The following is a 10,576-nucleotide window of genomic DNA, read 5'->3' as shown; positions in this document are numbered from 1 at the left end:
CAAAAAAAAAATCCCGATTTTTTCCCCTGAAAACTCGATTTTTGATTTAGATTTTTGGGTAAAACTACAAAAGACAACAGAAGTCAGCATGTCATTTTTGTGAGCAGCCCACAGTGCAAGGCACTGCTCTGACCTCAAATCTGTGATGGTATCACGTGATGAACCCACAGAAGTTTATTTTTTTCTTCATTAAATCTTTATTGAATTAAGTAGAGTATACAAACAATGTATACAACAAGAAAATAACATAAGTTTGCCAGGGGGAATACACTACAATACAATGTCATCAGAGCAAATACTGATGGTTTTTATAGCCTTTTTGTTTCCAGATTTATCTCACAGCTTTAAATAAAGTTCAACATCTTTTAAAAATAAATAATATTTGGTTTGTGTTCCAGAACGTACATTTGAGAATGAAAAATTTAGCAAGTAAGATGAAATCGATTTGACGATTTCCCATTTTTAAAAATTGGCCTTATTAAAAAAATCCGATTTCGATTTAAAATTGATTAATCGTGCAGCCCTACTTTGACCTACTTTTCCCAAAATGTAATAAGATCTATTCTAGGTCACTGGCAATCTATAAACCCAATTTGGTATGAATTCAACCAATACTTTTGTTGCTAGAGTGTTAACAAACAAACAAGCAAACAAACTGAATCAAAAACATACCCTTTGCCTCCCTTTGGGGAGGTGGGGTAACAAAACATTTTATAATAATAATAATAATAATAATAATAATAATAATAATAATGGATTTTATATAGTGCTTTTCTAGACACCCAAAGCGCTTTACATTATTGATCCATTATTCGTTCGCTCTCACATTCTCCCTCTGGTGGTGGTAAACTACATTTGTGGCCACAGTTGCCCTGGGGCAGACTGACAGAGGCGTGGCTGCCAATTCACGCCTACGGCCCCTCCGACCACCACCAAACATTCATATGCATTCATACACCAGTGTGGGTGGCACTGGAGGCAAGGAGGGTGAAGTGTCTTGCCCAAGGACACAACGGACTGACTAGGATGGAGTGGGATTCAAACCGCCAACCCTTCGGTTATTGGACGACCCGCTCTACCACCTGAGTCACATTTTTGTATCACATTTGATACACTGGATGTTTTTATAAAGCACCTTATATACCTGCAGTATCAAATCTGATACGCACATTTTTAACACAATTTAACTCAAGTATAAGAATCCATTATCAAGTAACTGCATTGTTTTAGTCTATGAAGTACTAAGACATTTTTTTTTTAAAAGAATAACAATATAAATGTTTTTCTTAATGTAACTTTTTGAAAATTACCAAAGACTTTCCTGCAAAAAGTGTTGGACAATTTAATGATAGTGGCCATATTGAAAAAGGCAACCAAAAAAAGTCCTTTCACTGGCTGCAGTGGGATAATAATCCACCAGGGGGCAGAAAACACGTACTGGATCATATAACGCAAGTTTATAAGGAAAGTATAGATATTGTTGATAAGATAAAGGTCTCAGAACCAGGTGTAGCAAACATGATACAAATGGTTTTATAGGGTTAAAATCAAGACTAAGTGTACCTAACTGACTCTGGGCTGCTACAAGCGATTGCACTTTATGTATCTACTGCATTTTAATTCTATTTTATTGTATTTTCAAATGGTATTTTAATGGTATTTTAATTTTATTTTCCACTGTAAAGCACTTGGTGACTGTGAAAAGTGCTCTATAAATAAAATGTACTTCCTTAAGAAGCCAAACATCTGTTTTATCATGTGTTCGGTACATGTAATGTTCAATGTCAATAATTTCAGATGTGTACTGTTCATGTTTACACAGATGGAGTATAAAGTTGACTTACAATAGCTTTTGTTCATTGTATTCTGAAGACAAAACCATCTAAATTACTGTGAAAAACACAGAATTTCTTTCCGGGAAGCAATTTACACAACAAACATCTAATTTTTCAGATGTAAAAGCTTTTAAAGTAGGGAAAAATGCCAAGTAAATACTGCTACTGCAAAACTTAGTCCATAAATCATCTGAAAAGATTCACATTAGTATTAAATATCCTAAAGCAGCTCATGAAAGTGAAGAGACGAATAAAAAGCTGAAGTCAAGGACAGCCCTGACAGCATTTACAGTCAACATCATAAACAGTCTGCAAAAGTAAAGCTGGGTCTTCAACGACACTGACTCTTCCGGCTTCAAGTCTGTAGGTGTCTTCCTCCAAAGTCTGAAGGTCCTCATAGCAAAGGTTAAAAAGTGCTTGAGATATGGTCTTGTATTTCCAGCTGCTGCTTTTTATATGAAGTGGAGACGTGACAAGGACTTTGGGCTGAAAAACATATCAAGCTACTTTTAAATGATTAAACCTGGGTTGAAATCGCTTCATACATACCAATTTTTTTTTACTCCAAATTCAAAGAAACTCAAAAACAGCTTAATTGTTTCGCTCATTTCTTTTGCTTTTCATAGGTAGGGGTCATGGAAAGTTGAACGCTGCATTGTTTTCGGTGTGAATCACGGCAAACGCAGCTCGGCGCTGAATAATGAGTGACATAAACAATAGATAAAAATGTCACATGGAGACTTATAGAGAGTAGCTCATATTTTACAGGTTGCTGAAGAGGCAGCTACAATTCACGATCTGTTTGGGTGGAACGCCGTCTGTTTCTGAATATGTTATTACACTGACAACTTTTAGATTTAGATGTAAACTGGGGTCAGCGGTGGCACGGTAATGTCACAGCTTTGAAATGCGGAAAAGCTGTATATGTTCAGGCTTAAAAAAACAAGAAAACAGACCACGCCTCCCAAAAACGACTTCATAAAAGAGTAAGTGTACACACGGGTGTTGTACCGAGGCCAACGTCGGAGTCCTGTATTGTTGATTAGAGATGGCATGCATGCTTTTAGTCAGAAACACAGCCTTGATGGTGCATTAGCGGTCCGACCACCCAAAAGAATTCACTGCAGGCTGCCCTTCATGCAACCTCAGAACTGCTGAAAAAGCTACGAACGACTTTGCTAATGTCTCGTTAACTATCGAGGTCATCTCAGTTAGAGCTCTGACTCTAACCCTAAAATGCCGGAGGTGATTTTACTAGAGCCCCATTTGAGATTGGGCAAAAAAACCCATAAACAATTGTTCTAAATACATTCCAACATTTCATTCCAAGTGTCTGAAGGTACCAATTTCCTAAAGGTGTAGATTTCCAGGGTAATGCAGGAGTTTAACCCGGTCGATCTTTAGAACATGTGCATGTATTTCCCTTACAAAAACATATTTTTCTTTGTCTACTTCTAAGACGTAAATATGGATTATGAGCTCATCTAAACATGGAATCTTTTGTCTCATTCTCCAACATATGTGACCTTTCATGTTCATTTACTTTTCATGTATTTGAATGGGACGGGGCGTATTAACCCATAAAGACCCAGAGTTACTTTTGTGGTAGTTCCCAAATGATTTTTTTTTCTCTACAGTCGTGGAAAAAATTATTAGACCACCAAAAGTCATCAAAAACAATGGTTATGCAATCAAGTACTAACTCCTGTGTGTATCATGTGACTAAAATAGACAGAAAAGAAAACATGGAATGACTAAAAGCACTGTTTTTGTCAGTATAATGTCATAGATGTTGATGTAAGAACTGAAGTGATTTAGGTTATTATTAAGAAAACATGAAAAATGGATAGATATCAGCTCTGAAATTAAACTACTATGAGCTATTTTTGCTGTTATCCTTACATTTGTCCAAACAAACATACCTTTAGTTGTACCAGAGATTAAAATGAACAAGAAATTGAAGAAAACAAGGGGTTGTCTAATAATTTTTTCCGCAACTGCATCAATAAACTACAAAAAGTATAAAAATACAGATAAAACAGTGGAAAAAAAGCAGCGAAACTCAATAAAAACACAGCAAAACACACTAGTAGACTACTCCAAATCAGCACCATCACTATTAAATACAATTATTTACAAGCATTCACTGCAAAAACCTCGCTAAAATGCTGCTAAAAGTAATAAAATTCTACCATCTCTCTCTCACCAACTGCACTGTGCTGCTCTTGGCAAAATTTCTCAAGTGATTGGTCACCATTTACTATGAAATAATCCTCTGTATTTTGCATTTTTCCAGTGAAAATCAGGTATTTTCCAATATTTAATGTACTGATCATATAGATGTTCACAAAAGCTTAAATTAAACTTGAAGGTTACTATACCAAAAAACTGAGAAAACTGAAGAAAAAGTGACTTTTTCATTAAAATATATCATTAGCTGAATATAAAAGAAGTGTCTGCAACCACTGTCATTGATCCAACTCCATGGGTTTTACTGGTGAATCAATGTTGTAGAAGATGACGGTGTTTCCAAGAATACTGAACGTCCAAAGGGGTCATATCTGATGACCAGGAAAAGATGACAAACTGTATTTTACACCAATTATTTACATGTATTGATAGGATTAGTGCATCAACAGGTATTAAACAGTTTAGATCAGTACATGGTTTTGGTCACTGATGGATGTTTGGGTCTTTATGGGTTCATAATGAACAAGATTGTGGTAAATACATCAGATTTGTATAATAATCCATTGTGGTCAATATATGGTCCATTCAGGTCATCAATCAGATTCAATATTCTTTCATGATCATCCCAAACATGTATGATTTCAATGTGCAGAAAGGTAAGAACAAACCTACATGAGCTATTCAAATCCAGTCTGTAAAACGGATGCAGAAAATGGTAGATTTAGTGCCTAAAAAATCATCCGGAGTGGATTAAATGAAGGGGTTCTTCCTCTAAAATCTTCTGGTTTCTTGTAGAAGGAAATATGTACTGACTTGCTGAGATGAATGCATTTTAGTGTGACAGATTCAAAAGCATCCCTGGACAACAGTGAAAGGACTGAGAAAAGATGCAGGAGGCAAATGGTCCAAAAATACCTCCATCCACAGTAAAGATGGTGGTGTATTGTCACAACTTGAAAAGATGGAAGCAACAACTCCTCACCAGCAGGGACCAAATCAAATGTAGACCGTAACGAAGAGTTTTGGGTGGAATGTTCTCTGGTCAGATGAGACGAAAATAAAACAGTTATGTATGAAGGAGGAAGGACGAGACTCGTAACCCAAAGAACACCATCTCAAATGTTGAACGACGAACATGGACGACGTAAGTGGATCTTTTAGCGGGATGAAAATACCTCTCAACTGGCACAGACATGGTTTGAGATAAACATTTTGGAGCAGCTTTGACAAAAAGATCGAAAAGTTCAACAGAAAAGGTAGGTTCATTTCTGATTTGTTTGTTTGTTGTTGCGGGGGGGACGTTCCGTGAACATGACGACGAACTTGAATATCTTTGTTTTGGGTCTGGAGTGCTCGTTGCTCCTCTGTCCCATACTGGATTTGGAGGTGGTTCGGCTTTCTTGCGTATCTGTGCATGCCGCAACATGTTTGTTTTGGAGCTCTTCTTCTTGGCTTGTTGTGGCATCCATCAGCATCTGTTGTTTACTGATCTTCAGGAAGTAGGGATGCCACAGGGGTGACCGCAGGACATAATGCGGGACATACCTGTGGCCTGGATCAGGAGCCTGGAGGATGTTTTCAACTTCTGTCTCACTGACCAGATAGTTCAGATGACCTTGGACTAGACCAACTTCCAGGGAAGACGCTCCGTCTGGAACTGGTCCGATACCAACCCCACCGCTCCCACAAACAGACGGGCCGGTCTGTGTTTCACTCCACCAAGTCCCTAAAGCGATTCTAACTCATCAACGCCATGATCCAGTTCGATGACCGGCTATCCCAGCCGCGGAGTTGCAGCACAGACAAACTGACAGCCTTTGGACAGGTGTGGACAGGTGGACAGGGTGACTCCCCCTCTTATTCAACTTCTGTGATGAAGCCTAGTTTGGGTATTGGCACTCCCTACTGTCAACACCACAAATCCCGTCATGGAAAAAGGCAATTAACCGACAATTAATAATTTAATCGAGCAAATTCTTAGTGACAATTAATTGATAGTCGATTAATTATTTAAATCCCTGTCAGGAACCTATGAAAAAACCCACCTAGGCCATAAGTTGGTAATTTGCAGCTAATTAGCAATAGCTCTGGTCACATGTGTCACTATGAGCCAATGGGATCAGGTCTGTTGTTTCCTTGAACGTTCTAATGTTTACAACAGTTAGTCTTGTGGTTCAGAGTGGACTTCTGGGACAGAATAATTATGTGTTTGGTGAGTTTGGTTATGTTTGTCTTTGGTTTTGATGATATAAAAAAGGAATGAGATGTAAAAGTGCATGTGTTCAGCCACTAGGAATAAACTCTGTCTGTTTTATATCGTATAAGTGGAAGTAGATATGACGATAAAGATCAGAGGTCATCTGATAGTGATGGAACCAACGGCTTTGACAAAATAGGCATTTGTTCACGGAACTGACTCCCTTCTCCCAAAGGACTTTAAACAAACAGAACAGACTCTGGTCTCCATTCCATGACCCAAAGGCTATGATGTGTTTACACCTGAAGATTATGATTTTTTATTCATTAGTTATCAATAATTCATTATTGGACTATCTGACATGTCAACTATTCTGGGCTTATTAAAGTGTATAGTACCGTAACATTTTCTAATTTTAATGACGGAATCCATTTAAAGTGTTGTACATTTAACCCCTAAAGACCCAAACAGCCACTGGTGACCAAAGACATTTACTCAACTCTAATGTTCAATACCTGTTGATCCATTAATCTTATCAATACATGTCAATAATCGGTGTAAAAAAAATAGTTTGTCATCTTTTCATGGTCATCAGATATGACCCATTTGGACGTTCAGAGGCTCCGTAGTGAACATGGAAACACGGTCATCTTCTACAACATTGATTCACCAGTAAAACCCATGGAGTTGGATCAATGGCAGTAGATGGAGGTGCTTGTTACCCCCGCCCTCCGAAGGGGAGACAAAGGGGTATTTTTGGTTTAGTTTGTTTGTTTCTTTAACACTGTAGCAGGAAAACTATTGGTTGAAATCATACCAAATTGGGTTTATAGATTGCCAGTGATCCAGAATAGATCTCATCACATTTTGGGAAAAGTAGGTTAAAGTTCTAATTTTTTATGAATTTTTAAAATCTTTTTTTTCCTCCCATTTACTTATAATGGGCAAAATTTCAAATGTCTATAAAAACATCAATTTTGTTTCAATTTACTTCAAACTTGACACACATATATAGAGGCAATAGATATGCTGACATCAGCACATGCATAGACATGATGACATCAGCTGGATCAATGCCAAAATAAGCTACAATATAAGCATGGGGCGGGGTTTGTTTACGATCAGTTATGGATGTATTTTCCTGAAAAAGTCACCTTTTCTTCAGTTTTCTCTGTTATAGAATAATAACCTTTGAATTTACTCTGAATTTGAATGAACATATACATGATCAGTGAATAACATATGGGGGAAAATGTATGATTTTTTCACTGAAACGTGCAAAATACAAAGCCTAATATTATAATAAATGTGATAAATCACTTAAGAAAGGTTAAATTGAGGGAAAGATTTATTGGGGCACTGCCATAAAAATAGTCTTTATGGGTGAACTTCAACTACAGTACAGGTATTTTTCATGATACAAAACGTCTAAATCGACAAAGAGACGCTGAGTTGGCTTCATTTTTCAGTCCAGTCAGTTTTGTCCAGGTTAGTCCAAAAGCATCTGGTTAAGAAATACTGCTTATAAACTAACACACGTATAAATCTGGTCACTAACACCTAAATAATACGTGTTGACAACAGAACTGTCAGCATGTCATGGGAAACTAGCAGCAGTTTTTAGGAATGGAAGTAAATTCCAATGGAGCATGTAATTTTCACTGTAACCAGAAAATATTTTATGAAATGAAGCCTAAGTTGACATTTACTTCCAACTGCTATTTGGGTGTAAAATTACTTCCTGTCTCATTTGTGTTTCCTTCTCTGAGAATCCTTTTGTTGTGAAAAAAAAACATATTTCTTTCACTTTTCATGCATCGGGCACATATTTGCATTTTACGACACTGTGCCCATTTTAAAAACCGTCAGAAAAGCAGGCTTCCACAGAGTCCAATACGCCTGGATCCGATGTGTGTGTGTGTGTGTGTATTTTTGTGTTTCTGTGCACTGCTGTATAAAAATGCCTGGAAAGACAGCCTCTTTAATCTGCTCCACACCAACTCGGAGGGTGAAGAAACCAAACGACTCTGAAAACAGCACACAAAAATCACACGCAAACACACACATCCCAAAAAAAGCTGCTTGGTGAAAAATGTGCAAGAGAGCGTGAACAGAAGTAAAGGGTGCTCGCTGCTATCATCATGCTAGAATAAGCTGGGGCAACAAGCAGGGAATTAAGATTCTGGATGCATGGGAACCGGGAGTGTGGGAGGGAGAGCGCCGCCACGACAATCAGCAGCTAACACGGGAGGAGGGATTCAGCGAGCGTACGGGAAACAAAGGCGGCAGACGAACCTGCAGCAAAAGTACAAGACACGTACGTCCAACACCTGTCTGTGCAGAACCGCCGCTCACTGCAAACTACAGCAGCAACGACCGGGGTTTAACGGCTGGAAGAAAGGGGGTTTATTCAGCTGCATTTACATCAGGGGTGTCAAACATGTGGCCCGCGGACCAAAATGGGGCCGCCAAAGGGACAAAAAACTGGACTCAGCTGGATGAGTTCTGCAGGAAACTGGACCAAAAACCCAAGTACTTGATCATATATGTATATTTTTTTTAACCCTTTGTATATAGGGCTGTGTATTGGCAAGAATCTGGTTATACAATACAAGTCACAATACTAGGATCACAACACGATATATCACAATATATCATTATACTAGGGCTGTGCAATTAATCGAAATTCAATTACGATTTCGATTATTACACGCAACGATTACAAAAATTATGTAATCGAGAAAAAACGATTATTAATTTTGAGTTGTTTAATTCACGCGCACGCAAGCTACCATGAGCTGCTCTGCCCCGCCCCCCTCTAAGCTACTGCTGCCTGCTAGCCGACAGGTCCACCCTAAGAGGAAAGTTGTACCTAGCGGTCTGGAAAAATAGCAGGAGAATCGCAGCAGAAGTGATTGGTAAACAAAAAAGGCAAGTCAAATTCAATTGTATGGAATCACTTTGGGTTTGATGAAGAGCAAAAACCCATTATGTGCGAAAAGTGTTTCGTAGTTGTGTCCGCACCGACCGCTAACACAGCAAACCTTTTTAACCATCTAAAGTTTAACCACCGTGACCTTTATCATAATCTTATGAAAAACTAAAACACATAAAAAAAACTCCGTCTACAACTTCGTCTGCAATGCAATCTTCAGTTTCCGAATCTCTTTACGCTGCAACTCCTGTATTAACCTAACCCTAACCTGTATAACCCTAACGTGCGTATTCTAGATGGCTGATGTATACAGAAGACCTTAACTGAAACCTCACGGCACGCCACTGAATTTACTATGTTTCATACTACATTGAACATACTTGAATTTATAATTTGCACTTTACGTGAGCTTTTTTTATTGCTCCAGTTCTATGGCAAGTCTAGAGCAGTTTAATTCCAGTGCACTATTTGTTTACAAAAGGAAACATACTTGAATTTACAATACACTTATTTGCATTCAAAGATTTTTTTGTTTCGTACAAAAGTGAACATACTTTGTTTTAATGGTTAAAAGCTTTATTTATATCTAAAGAGTATATCTTACATTGTTTTGCAAGAAAAAAATAAACAACTTTAAGGTTAACAAATAATCGTTTTTAATAATCGTGATTTCAATTATTGCTAGAATAATCGTGATAATTTTTTTTTTCTATAATCGAGCAGCCCTACATTATACTGTTAAAAAAAGCAATTTTTTGCTTGTTTCTTTTATTTTTTTTTTTAGATTATTTCCTGGAAGAATTGAATTACACCAGAAATAATAATAATAATAATAATAATAATAATAATAATAATAATAATAATAATAAATTTTATTTGTAATGCACTTTACAGTTTTATCTAAAAATCTCCAAGTGCTACAGGCAATAAATAACAGAATAAAAATAGAAAATAAGTAAACCTGATAAAAACAGTTTAAAAATACTAACAAACAATTAAAAATGAAGACAGTTAAAACAGGAGAAGCATGCACAGATATTGGGAGATCATGGAAATGCTTCCCTGAATAAAAAGGTCTTCAGACCTTTTTTAAAAGTGTCCTCAGTCTGTGGGGCCCGGAGGTGATCATGTGATCAGAAATATGTCCAAACACTAAACACATTTTTATTTGATCGGAACAGGATCTAATGCTATATCACAAAATCTTTCTAAATCTCCTAGTTTCCAAAGGAACTAAAATCTGCTACTCCCAGACAGTAAAAAGTGTTTTTAGGATGCTTCAAATAACCATTATTTAATAAAACAGTGTTAAATAATTGTAAATAAAACAAAACAAAACAAAAAAAAAAGAACCTCCACCATATCTGCATTTGAATAAAGACCTAAAAATATCGATACAGTACTTTTTAATATCGACAC

The 10,576-nt window shown here is 37.1% G+C and overlaps 1 long non-coding RNA gene across 1 annotated transcript; it reads left to right on the top strand.

The window, feature by feature from the left end:
• Positions 1–1,261: 1,261 nt before the first annotated feature.
• Positions 1,262–8,390, top strand: LOC115418923 (uncharacterized). Its single transcript, XR_003935372.1, has 3 exons — positions 1,262–1,382; positions 7,016–7,026; positions 8,377–8,390. It is a non-coding gene; the product is annotated as an uncharacterized LOC115418923 (long non-coding RNA).
• Positions 8,391–10,576: the final 2,186 nt, after the last annotated feature.

The sequence above is a fragment of the Sphaeramia orbicularis genome, chromosome 5, assembly GCF_902148855.1.
Source record: "Sphaeramia orbicularis chromosome 5, fSphaOr1.1, whole genome shotgun sequence".
NCBI classification, from domain to species: Eukaryota; Metazoa; Chordata; class Actinopteri; order Kurtiformes; family Apogonidae; genus Sphaeramia; species Sphaeramia orbicularis.
This window is presented reverse-complemented; position numbering and strand designations above follow the sequence as displayed.